Below are 12,213 nucleotides of genomic sequence, written 5' to 3' on the forward strand. Positions count from 1 at the left end.
CCAACTCAAAACTCTGTAACAGTCAAGCTAGCTGAAAGACAAATAAACTTCCTCCATAATAAATAAAAATAAGCCATCACTAAAGAAGATACTCAATGAAATCCCACACACAGAAGAGGAAATCAATATAAACATGAATGGGGAAAAATAATCCCATTAGATGAGTTGATAAACAAAGGAAGAGTAGGAAAGAATCTAATACTAAAACAATAACAGCAATCATGCATTTCAATTTTAATACTCCATGTCAATGGCTTCAATTCTCTAATCAAAAGACATAAAGTGATGAATTAAATCAAAAAGCAATATCTGACCATCTGTTGTCTACAAAAAAACCACATCTTACCAAAAACTAACCAGTAAACAAATATACAAATGTTGTTTAAGGTGAAAGTTTGGAAAAAGATTTTCAGGAAAATGACCCTCAGAAGCAGATAAGGCTAGATATACTGACATCCGATAAAATAGAATTCAAATTTAAATTAGTCAGAAGAGACAAAGCAGAGCACTTCATATTAATAGAGGGGAGAATCCTTTAAGATAACATAATAATTGTTAACATTTATGCACCAAATATCAGTGTCATAACATTGTTAAAAACAATACTGGACTTAAATCACATTTAGAATCCAGAAAAATAATACTAGGAGACTACAATGCTCCACTCTCACTAACATCATCAAAGAAAAAAATCAACAAAGAAACCTCGGAATTAAATAATACCATGTCTGTTGACAGGCATCTACAGATTATTTCATTCATCAGCTGCACAATACATATTCTTCTCAGCAGTTTATAAAACTTTCTCCAAAATCAATCCTATTTTAGGACATAAAGCAAGTTATAACAAATATGGTCTATCAGACCATAATAAAGGAAAATTAGAAACACCATCAAAAGAGATTACATGAAACTCAATAACACATTGATGATGGATGAATGAATGATGAATGAATCACTGTAGAAATAAGAAGGGAATCTAAAATTTCCTAGAACCAATAAAAATGAAAACATAATCTATCAGAACTTTGGAAACAGTAAAGTCAATGCTAAAAGTGTCTATATCAAAAAATAAAAATAAAGAGAGAGATCTAAAATAAGTAGCCCAATGACACAACTCAGGATCTTAGAAAACTAGAACTACCAAAATCCCAAACTAAGATACTGAAGGAAATAATAAAGATTAGGGAGGAAATAAAAGCTATACAAAAAATGAATAAAACAAAAAGGTGTGGCTTTTTTCAGATAAATAAGATTGATAAATTCTTTGCCATTTGGCTGAAAGGACGAAGATACCTTAGTACATAAAATTGTAGGCAAAAATAGGAGTATTGCAACAAATACAAATGGTTATAAAGGAATACTTTGAAAAACTATGTTAAAATAAACTGTCATTCCTAGGAGAAATGAACACATTTTTAGATGCATTTCATCTACCAAAACTAAACTTCGAAGAAAACCCACTTAAATTGATTTATAACAAGCAGTGAGATTAAAGTACTAATAATGTTCCAACAAAAGAATACCAAGACTCACCAGATTTTATGCTGAGTTCTACCAGATGTTTAAAGAACTAAAACCAATACACCTCAAACATTTCTATAAGACACAAAATAATGGAACACTTATAAACTCATTCTATGAAGCCTTTTACATTTCCTTTATTACATACCTGGACAGAGATAAAACAGAAAACAAGAATTAAAGACCAATGACTTTGATGGACATAGATGCAAAAATCCTTAATAAAGTTCTTATAATTCAACAATGTATTTAAAAATGTTATACTATGATCAATTTGATTTTATTTCAGGGATTCAAGACTGGTTCAACATATGTGAATCAATAAATGTAACACAGCACACTAACCATATCCAAAGCAAGAATAATGTCACTTTCATATGATATTCTCAGTTGATACAAAGAAAGCCTTTGACAAAATTAGACAATCTTTTATAATAAAAAGTCAGGAAAAACAAGGCCTAGAAGGAACATGCCTCAGATAAAGGCTATATCTACAATATATTGAGAAAAACTAAATAATCACAAATCAAGAATACAACTGAGTAAGACAAAAATAAAATTAAAAAGTAGAAGAAATAAAAAAAATGAATAAAATAGGAAACAAACCTATAGTAGAGAGTTGAGAAAGTCAAAAGTTTACTTGAAAAGATTAACATAGACAACATTTCACTAATATGGATTAAAATATCAATATATGTGAAAAATATGTTAAGTTAAAAAGAAATATAACTACTAAAATAAGATATTAAAGATATTAAGAGATATTAAAAAACCAAAAATGAGTTTACGCCAGTAAATTTGAAAATTCAGTTGAAAATATGATTCAGTAAAAGATTTTAAGAAAACCATGCTTTTCTTTCATCATTAAAGAAACTGATGGGGTTTGATGTGTAGCTCAGTTGGTAAAGTGCTAGCCAATGAGAGTAAGAGTCAGGCATCAAGTTCAAGTTCTAGTGTCAGACAAAATTGAATTTAGAAGGTGTTAGAATTAGTTTAACGATACATTCATAAATCAGATCATTGAAAATTTTTCAGTGCATCAAAAAATTTAAAAAGGTAATGATCTCCAATTCATTGTAGAACTAATGATTAAGCCAAAGAGGACAATATGAAAAATTATAATTAAAGATCAGTATTCCTATACATATACACTTTTAAAAATGCTAAACTGAATATGAACAAAGTATAGTTCAGCATAAGAAAAGGGATGAGTTATCTTAGGAATGTAGTTATTTTAATACTGGGCAATGCCAGTGGAAAGGGATTAGGTAATATGATGGTTAAATTCACTCTTCCTTTCTTGGGATGAAAATCAAGCACAAATTCTTGGACAAAGTGAAAATTCCTACATAAGAACAGTAAGCACTCCTACAGACCATTATTTTCAAAATTTATACATTTATAAGCATCTCTTTTTTTTTCAAGATAAAAATGCTATCTTTTCCATAGTCCATACCTAAAAGGACCATCCTCTCAAAAAAAACAAAAAAAGTCATGAGAAATTGCTTTCCCCATCACAACCAGCTGAGACCTAGACTTAGAGAATATGGGACATAAAAACTTAAGTTCAAGTGAGAGAAGGAAAGAGAAGTTTCAGAAAACGAAGTTCATCAGGGAATAAAAATGAAATGAATTCTGTAGCTACATCACTGTATCACCCTCCTTTTCACACCTGTGGATAAAAGGTAAATGAATGCCCTCAACAACATAAGTATCAACAAACTTACAGTGAGTTTCCAGTACACGTACAGAATCCTGCACACCACATCAGATCAGGGAGTCCAATATAGAGGAAAGGAGGGGTGACAGACATGTGATCATGGGATTGCCTATTCTGCTCACATCTGTACCACCCAGAAGCAAGGCACAGCAGAAGTTCCATCTTGGAGATGAAATGCTCCAAGGATGAGATGCCTCCCTTCAGAATATTCTTTACATCAAATAAATGGTGCTGCATCCTCAAGGTGTGGAATGAAAGCGGGGAAATAGCAAGGGGTCTCATTTATCTTGCTCCAAGTGGCCCACCAGGGATATTTATAAATTCTAAAAGACTATGGCTTCCCCCTAACATTCCTCTCAGTCTTATCATAAAAGTTAATGTACGTAACTGTAACCCCTCTGTATATCACATTTACAATAACTATTAAAAAGTTTTTAAATACCAGTAGGGGGAAGAAAAGAAAAGTAAATGAACGTTTAACAGAGATCTGTATTTCAGGAAAATTAGCTAATAGCCTGAAATCAGAAAGTGTAACTTCAATTTTAATTTCTTCCAGCTGTGTGCTCATAAAGACATTATATTGCCATTCTGTGATTTAGATTCTTCATCTGGAAATAAATTTGGGGTCTGGCTACATTTCCTAAGCAAAACAGTGATTGGCTCTTATATGGACATTGTATATGTATTTTCTTATTGCTAATAGATTTTCTGTCTTGACAGATCCAATGATGGGGTTATTGATCTCTTCATTCTCCCAACCTGAGACCTCAATGATTTACTGAGTAGTATGTTCTAAAAATGAGACTTTAAATCCTTTGTATGTGTGTGTTGGTAAGGTTGGGGGAAGGTGGCAGAGGTCAGAGATGTCTGATAGCTCTCAACCATAATAGCTACCATATATTATGGCCTTCCTGTTTCAAATGTGGTGCTAAGTACGTAAACCTTATTGGTACTTAAACTATTTAATTATCACAACAATCGTGTAGGAAAGATTCTGGGGAACTTTGAAACACTTGTCTACACATCTGCTATAAAGATGTTACTGGAGTAATGTTTTATGATTTTATAGCAAAGATATTTTCCTTTGACTTAGTTACTGGAAATTTTTTTACTGCAATCAGTTAATACAAAGAGGCAGCACATGCTAGACCTACACGCAGTTAACTGATGTGGGAAAAGAGGCAGAGTTCAATCCCAAACTGACACTCTCCTCATTTTAAAGTGATGAGAAGTGTTTTTGGAGTCTAGCCTGGGAAAACGTAAGAATGACTCATTTAGCAATTTGCTGAGTAGCAGACATTTATGAACTGGTCACTGATGCTGGAGAAAATATGTCTCCCCACATCATTTTTTAAATCTCAGAACTGTATCATGAATGGGAAACAAAATCCTATAGTATTTCTCTGTGTGAGGACTTAATAAGCTCTGTTTTTCATCTCACCAGAATCCAGGGCTCAGGGAAAAACCTTCAGTCTCTCTAACCCCGATGTTTCCCCTCTGGGAAATTAAAATGATCCTAAACTTGCAGGATGATTGTGAGCATTAGAAATAATGTGTCCAAAGTAAGTAACATAGGGCCAGTCACAGAGAATGGCCAAAGATGTCTACGCAATCACTTCTAAGTTTCCACGTAATAGCTTGCTGTGATTTTGTACAAGTAGTGAATCTGTCCTTGTACTACAACAGCTTTAAAACTACTTGGTTCTTTAAACATAAGTAAGTAAACTTATAAAAGTCTTAGGGAAAATGCTCCAGATACCATATTTAAGCTAAATAAAGTGTTGTGGCTCACAAGGGTAGTGATGTGTCCCTGTCACACATTGTGTTTAACCCTTTCACCAGTTCCCTATCTGCAACAGACAGACCTGGCAACTAAACATAGCTATTCCTATCCTTCCTATACATGAGACTGAACTAATTCTTATTTTTTGTTATTTTTATTCAAAAATGCTAAAAAACAGAGGGGTTACAGTTACATAGGTCAGGCAAAGAGTGCATTTCCTTTTGGATAATGTCACCCCTTTCCTCATTCTTTCTCGGTTTTTCCCTCCCACCCCACCTACAAGTTCATTTTTCAACATAGTGTCCAGTACCATTTCTGCATTTGTTTACCCTTTGACCCTCCATTTCTGTGCCTCCCCTTATATTCCCAAAGATATATAGACAAAAAAAGACAAAATAAAGAATCAAAAACAGCAAAAAAAAAAAGAAAAAAGAAAAAATATCTCATTTTCATTTCCAGGAGTTGATTTCAATAAGTATTATTTTGTATGATTAGATGCACATAGGCACTGTAGTTTTCTGTTCCTCTCCTAAGAGTGTCCTCCTTTGGTCTCACTGTGTGTAAATGCCAAGAGACCTGTACAATTTATTATGTCCCAGTGTATTTTAGATCTAGCTTCTGCATATGAGAAAAGCATGAGGCGTTTGTCTCTCTGAGTTTGACTTACCTCACTTAACAAGATTTGTTGTAGGTCTATCCATTTCCCTATAAATGGCATAATATTCTTTCTAATGGCTGTGTAAAATTCCACTGTGTATAGGTGCCACATTTTTTGATCCACTCATCTATTGTAGGTCATCTGGGCCATTTCCACAAGTTGGTTATTGTGAACAGTACAGCAGTGAACATGGATGTGCAACTGTCTTTATGTTATCCTGGCTTGTAATGTTCTGGGTACATGTCCAGAAGTGGTATGGCTGGGTTGTAGGGAAGATCTATGTTTAGTTTTTTGAGGAACCTCTAGACTGCTGTCAGAATGGTCATACTAGCTTACATTCCCACAAACAGTTCAGTAGGGTTCATTTTTCCTGACAGCCCCACTAACATTTGTTGTTCAAATTCATGATCCTAATATCCTAATTCTACCTCTTTATCTGCCTAATTCCTATGCAGATATACTATCCTCCTTAAACTCTTCTAAGTTTGTCATGTTTACCACAGTTACAGAACCAACACACACACACACACACACACACACACACACACCAACACACACACACATCACATCCTCATAGGATATCTATCTTCCAAGAAGATATATATGGATCTAGTAATAGATACATAGATTTATTAGATATATGTATTTATTATATCTAGATGTGAGTGGATTTATTGTGGGAATCAGCTCATCTATCTGTGGTTGAATAAAACCCAACCAGGACAGCCAGTGGTATTATTCGAACCAAATCTGAAGACCAGAGGAATGAGCCTATAATAGTGATGCTCCACCAGTGTTCGCTACTTGTGGGAATAAGCATTAGGTGGATAACAAACGTAGATGCTTTCATCTCTAGGTATCAATACTATAAATGTGAGAGCCAATAGCATATAAATGACAAATGTAAAGAGAAGAAAATCTGTTATTTGGTGGTGATACTCTGATAAGTATTTAGAAAGAGTAAGTCCCTCATAATGATAATCTTTAATCACCCCAAAGGCTGCCAATGGGGTTCTTATTAAAGAATTTCTCTATATTTTCCCAGAACTCCCACAGAAGTAAGCATCTTGTGGAATGTGTGTGTGTGTGTGTGTGTGTGTGTGTGTGTGTGTGCACTCTGAGAGTGAAAAAAGACATGCTCTGGCACTGTCTAGCTATTACTTTGGGTACGTCTGTAAGCCTTCAAAGTGATTATAACACCAGTATAAGGCAGAGAGACACAGTTACTGAAGGGATTTTAAAGGATTTTAATGGTCATGGTAGTTGACTCCCGAACAGCATTCCATCCCTAGATGATTAATGTAAGATAGTGGTTTGCAAATCTGGCTGTAAGACAGAGTCATCTGGGAAACTTTTTGAACTCTAGATGCCCTGACCACACCCCAGACCAATTAAAGCACACATTCAGGAGGTTATGAATGTTAAAGAAGTTTTACAAATAATGCCAATGTGCAGCCAAGGCTGAAAACCTCTAGTCTTGGTAACACCATGACCTTGCCCTGTAATTAGTTTATAGATGAGCGTGTGATTCAATTCTAGCAACAAAATGTAGGGCAAAGGCTATAGGGAAGCTTTAGAAATGTATCTTTCTTCCCAAAGTAACACAAGAGACAAAGGGGCTTTCAAAGTTGAAAACACCACACAGAGACACAACTGCCCAGTCAGTGGACAGTGAAATCAGAATAGCATGCCTGTTAGTATTATCCCCACCTTTGATCCTCAGCTCTACCCAGACCTGAGCTCCTCCCTGCCCCTCCCTCTCTCCGCCCAGACCCACCCACGCAAGTATTTTACCTCACTTCCTCCCAGACCAACCCGCGACTTGAACGGGGCCAATCGCCAAACGCTCCCTCTCCCTGGGAGATATGGTCACTCTAATGAACGTTACAATAATGTTTCTCCTGTGCTGCCTGCCTCCGTGTGGTCCCCTGGGAAGGTCCTGAAGGATCCTTTCACTGTCCAACTTCCAAGATTCACACTGGAAACTAATATATATCCTTATTGTCTAAACTAGACTCATGGATTCTCTATTACTGGAAACTGAAGTATCCTAAAGGATTTGTTGTGAGCGAGGAATATTGATTTCATTCCTGACCATTGTAGCTCGGTGTCAGTGGTTCTGAACCTCAGTATGTGCTAGATTGAGAATCACTTGGGCTAATTTTAGGGGAAAAAATACTAACCCGTGAGTCATTTCATCATGTAATACAAGACGGAAAGAACTTGATCATCTACTGTGACTTTATACCTCATATATACCCAAACCAAGGGCCAGAGAAGTGAAATTATTTGCCCAAAGAAAAACATAGGATTCTATGATACCAAGAAAAATGTGCATATATAGTTGCAGTTGTCCTTCCTATTATTGAAGGCCTTTTACATTCTGTGTTACCTGTTTGACAGCTTGATGTGGCTGTCGTTTAAAATAAGTATGTTAAAAACTTCCTTGATTCCATTCTATAAGAAATATTAATGTATTGTTTGGTTAACATGAGATTTGTTCCATTCACTGCTCATACTCAAATATATTTTCAGTTAGTCCACTGGAATTTCCTTGCTCTTGTTTTCTACTAAGCTAGAATGTCATTAGAAATCAGTGGTCTGGAGGAAAATTACCCTTAATTCAAACAGTGTCTCCTATCAGTTTGATTGCCTTGTGTCTATTATCTTCTTCCATTTTCCTTTAGATAATTTTCCCCTGGTTTATGATTCTTTAGCATTCTACTAGATCATTATAGATAATTGGACCATATGAGTTTGTATTTAGCTTGGCAATTGTTATCCCACAATACTAACTTCTGTACAGTTTTCCTTTATGTTATATTACCACTGAGGAAAATTTTCCCCTACCTATCCCAAGCCCTGGAGAATAATAAATACATTTTGATTTTCCCTTTCATTTTGAAAAATGGAAAATAGAATGTCTTCATCTATTAGGCTTATATCTATCATAAATTATAAGTGGATACTGTAGTGCAAGGGTCATCATTATTTCTGAGAAGTGTAGCACATATCTTTCTCCATGTTTATAAGGTTATACACCATCAAGGCAGAACTTGGGACTTTCACACAGCCCATTATTCCACAAATCCCATTATGGATTTCTTACCAGCTCAGAAAACAGAGGGTTGGTATGTAGGAGTTCTAACCTGCCATCTTGAGGTTGGCTTAGAATATGATGAATGTGGTTTGGAACCTACACATGGAGGATTTATACTCTTTTATATTTGATGGATAAAATGAAGTTCACAAATAAACTTTAACGAATCAGTATCATGAGACCCTCTTCTAAGACTTAGAAATAATCTCAAAGGAATTAAAGATATTAAAATTCAATATATGGTCCCTAAAAAGTGAGGAAAACAGAAGCCCCAAAAGAAAGCTATTTCATTTCATTCCCTTAAATGCCATTAATCTTTCAAGTGAAGAGGGTAAAGTGAGAATGTGGGAAAATGATGATCAAATGAATAAAACTACAAAAGAGCCTGGTCTTGGTAACTCTCACTCTAATCCTAGCTACTTAGGAGTCTGAGATATAAAGGATGGTGATTTGAGCTCAGCTCAGGCAGAAAAGTCTATGACGCTTCATTTCTAAAATAACCAGTAAATAGCAAGCCTGGAAGTGAATCTCAAGTGATTAAACACCAGCCAAACAAACAATGTGAGTGAGCATGAGGCCTTGAGTTCAAACCTCAGAACCTCAATTTTTTTGACTTTTTAAATTTCATTTTATTTTTTATATATTTTTTTATTGTGAAAACACTATACAGAGGAGTTACAATTACATGGTGGGGGGCGGGGGGAGGATAGGAAGGGATGGGAAGGGGAAACAAAGGAGGAGGCTACAATGCTTGATAAGAAATGTACTCATTATCTTGCCCATGTAATTGTAACTCCTCTGTACAGTATTCTCACAATAAAAAAAGAACCTCAATTTTTTAAAAAGGCAACAATGAGATGTATAAGACAATATGTTGAAAACCAACTTTACAACTTTACAGGAGGGGGGAGGGAGGGGTTGGGGAGGTAGGGAGGAAAGGGATGGTAGGGGAAAAATAAAGGAGGGTGTAAGAATGCTAGATAGGAAATAGATTCATTACCTTGCTCATGTAACTGTAACCCCTCTGTACAGTATCTTAACCATAAAAATATGTATTAAAAAATTAGAAAGGCAAATGGTGATAAAATGTCATATTGATGCAGTAATAATTCTTTGTTTAATTTTTAACATTATTATTGTTATTATTATAAAGGTGATGAACCTTTGTGCTCAAGTGCTCTACCACTTTGAGCCACAGAACCACTTCAGTTTTCTGGTTACTAGTTGGAGATAAGAGTCTCACAGACTTTCCTACCCAGGCTGGCTTCAAACCATCATCTTCAGATCTCAGCCTCCTGAGTAGCTAGGATTACAGGCATGGGCCACTGGATCCCTGCAATACACCATTCTTTTTTAATGAGGTATGTAGCAGAAGCAAAGTTAACTTATATTAATCTCTGGTATCGTGTAAACTGTTACCAGTCTGTGGTGAAATGGATTGGTTTCTGATGGTAGGAGAGTGATTCTAATGGCTAGAATTGCCCAGAGTCATTGTCCTTGCCAGAAGCACAGGATTAATGGTCCATCCCACACTCTGACACACTAGAAGCATGAATTTTCTCTGAAGGACCTCAAAGTTTACTGGTTCTCTTTAGCTACAGAAAAAGCCATCTACAATTTTTTGAATCTGCATAATCTATGAAACAATTTTAATTAAATGCCTATTTCTATCTAACCATCACACACACACACACACACACACACACACACACACACACACACACACACACACACACACAAACACAAACACCTCTATGACAGGAGTCATACTCTCAATTGGTTTCCAGCAATTGAGCTCATTTTGTTACTCTTGCTGATGTCATGAATTTGTGAGCCAATTTTCCTATGAAGAACTGGCTCTCAATTATATTAACTAGGAACTGCCTACAAGATCAAAATAAGGCATCTCTTTCTAACTCCATTTTTCCCTTGGAGTATTAAAGTCATGACTGACATTTATTGAGTCTTGCACTGGGTAAAGCACTTCTGCATAATTTCTTCCCTTTAATACAAGCTTCTGGCATAGATATTGCTCTTTGCATTTTATAGGAAAAGAAACTGAATTGGAGAACTAAAGTGACTTGCCAAGATCATACACTTGCTTGCATTTATTTATTTATTTATTTATTTAGAGGCAGAATCTGACTCTATCCCAGTTTTGTTTTGAACTTGAGATCCTTCTGCCTCAGCCTCCTGAGTACTAGGATTAGAGGTATGTACCACTACCCCAGCAAACTTAAATTAGTTGAATAAAGAGTATAGCAGTGGTCTAAAAGGAAAGTAAAAAGAAACAGGCTTACTATATTCATTTGGAAATATCTAAAAAGTTCAAAATGGTAGCTTTGTCCTCTATTTCTGTTTTGCTAGATTTGGTTAAAAAAAATCTTTCTAAATCCTCTATTCTCTTGAGTAGCTAATTATTCCAGTCTCTAAAATAATGATCAACCCTAGTTAAATGACTTTGTAATCAAAACCTAGTATTTATGGGTTAGTAAGCCAAGCATGGAAAAAAATCCAAATATAAATTAATGCATTAATGGTGTTTATGTTTTTATTACCCTGTAATTATATCATTCCTGTGATTGCTTTTCTTTTCATGCTAGCCTATAAACTGTTGCTGCCTCAACCTGTTTTAAACATCTACATTTGTAGGGTTTGGACCAGTGATGTTTTGCCAGTTTCTATGAAAGAGAAGCCAAATGCACAAAACCCATTTCTCTGACAGTTGAAGACCTTCATTGATTTGATGTTTGGCTGTCAGCTGTGTTCTTTTTTGAGAACTGCTCTGGTTTTAAGATAACAGTGTGCTCTTCTGTCCTGAGAAATGCATGATGAAATTTGTTAGTGTGTTGAGCTTTTCATTTTGCTTTATAACTCAGTAGCTATTATCATCATACCGTATCAATTCATTGAAAAGATGGTTTATTTTTAGAGTCACTATCCAAATAAAATTTCCTATATTACTAGTTCTCTTCCTTTAAGATTATTTTTTACTAAAGCTCTTTTTTACTTCTCTACATTCAATTTGTAATGCTCCAAATGCTTCCAAAATTTGCATAAATCACAAAGGCATAATTAAGTCCAGATTTGCCAGGATGGGTAAGTTAATAGGTTTTTTTTTTCTTTCCTGCAGGAGAATTGATTGCATAATTCCTACAAATGGCTGGTTTTCCATTTGATCAGGTCCCCAGAAGCCCATTTTCTAGCCATATTTTTGAAATTACCCTTTTCCATAAAGTGAGAAACCCATATATACTTGTAAGTTCAAAAATGTTCTATCTAAAATAACTGCAGTTTTTATGCAGAAACAAGATATTATTACTAAAAAATTAACTTGAAATCTATACTTCTGTTACTCCTTAAAATAGTTTAGAAGAATATGTAATTGTTTATATATATTTACACATAGTTCTAATATAAATATTGTG

The sequence above is a fragment of the Dipodomys merriami genome, unplaced genomic scaffold (genome assembly GCF_024711535.1).
Source record: "Dipodomys merriami isolate MVZ:Mamm:240054 unplaced genomic scaffold, mDipMer1.0.p SCAF_11, whole genome shotgun sequence".
Classification (NCBI taxonomy): domain Eukaryota; kingdom Metazoa; phylum Chordata; class Mammalia; order Rodentia; family Heteromyidae; genus Dipodomys; species Dipodomys merriami.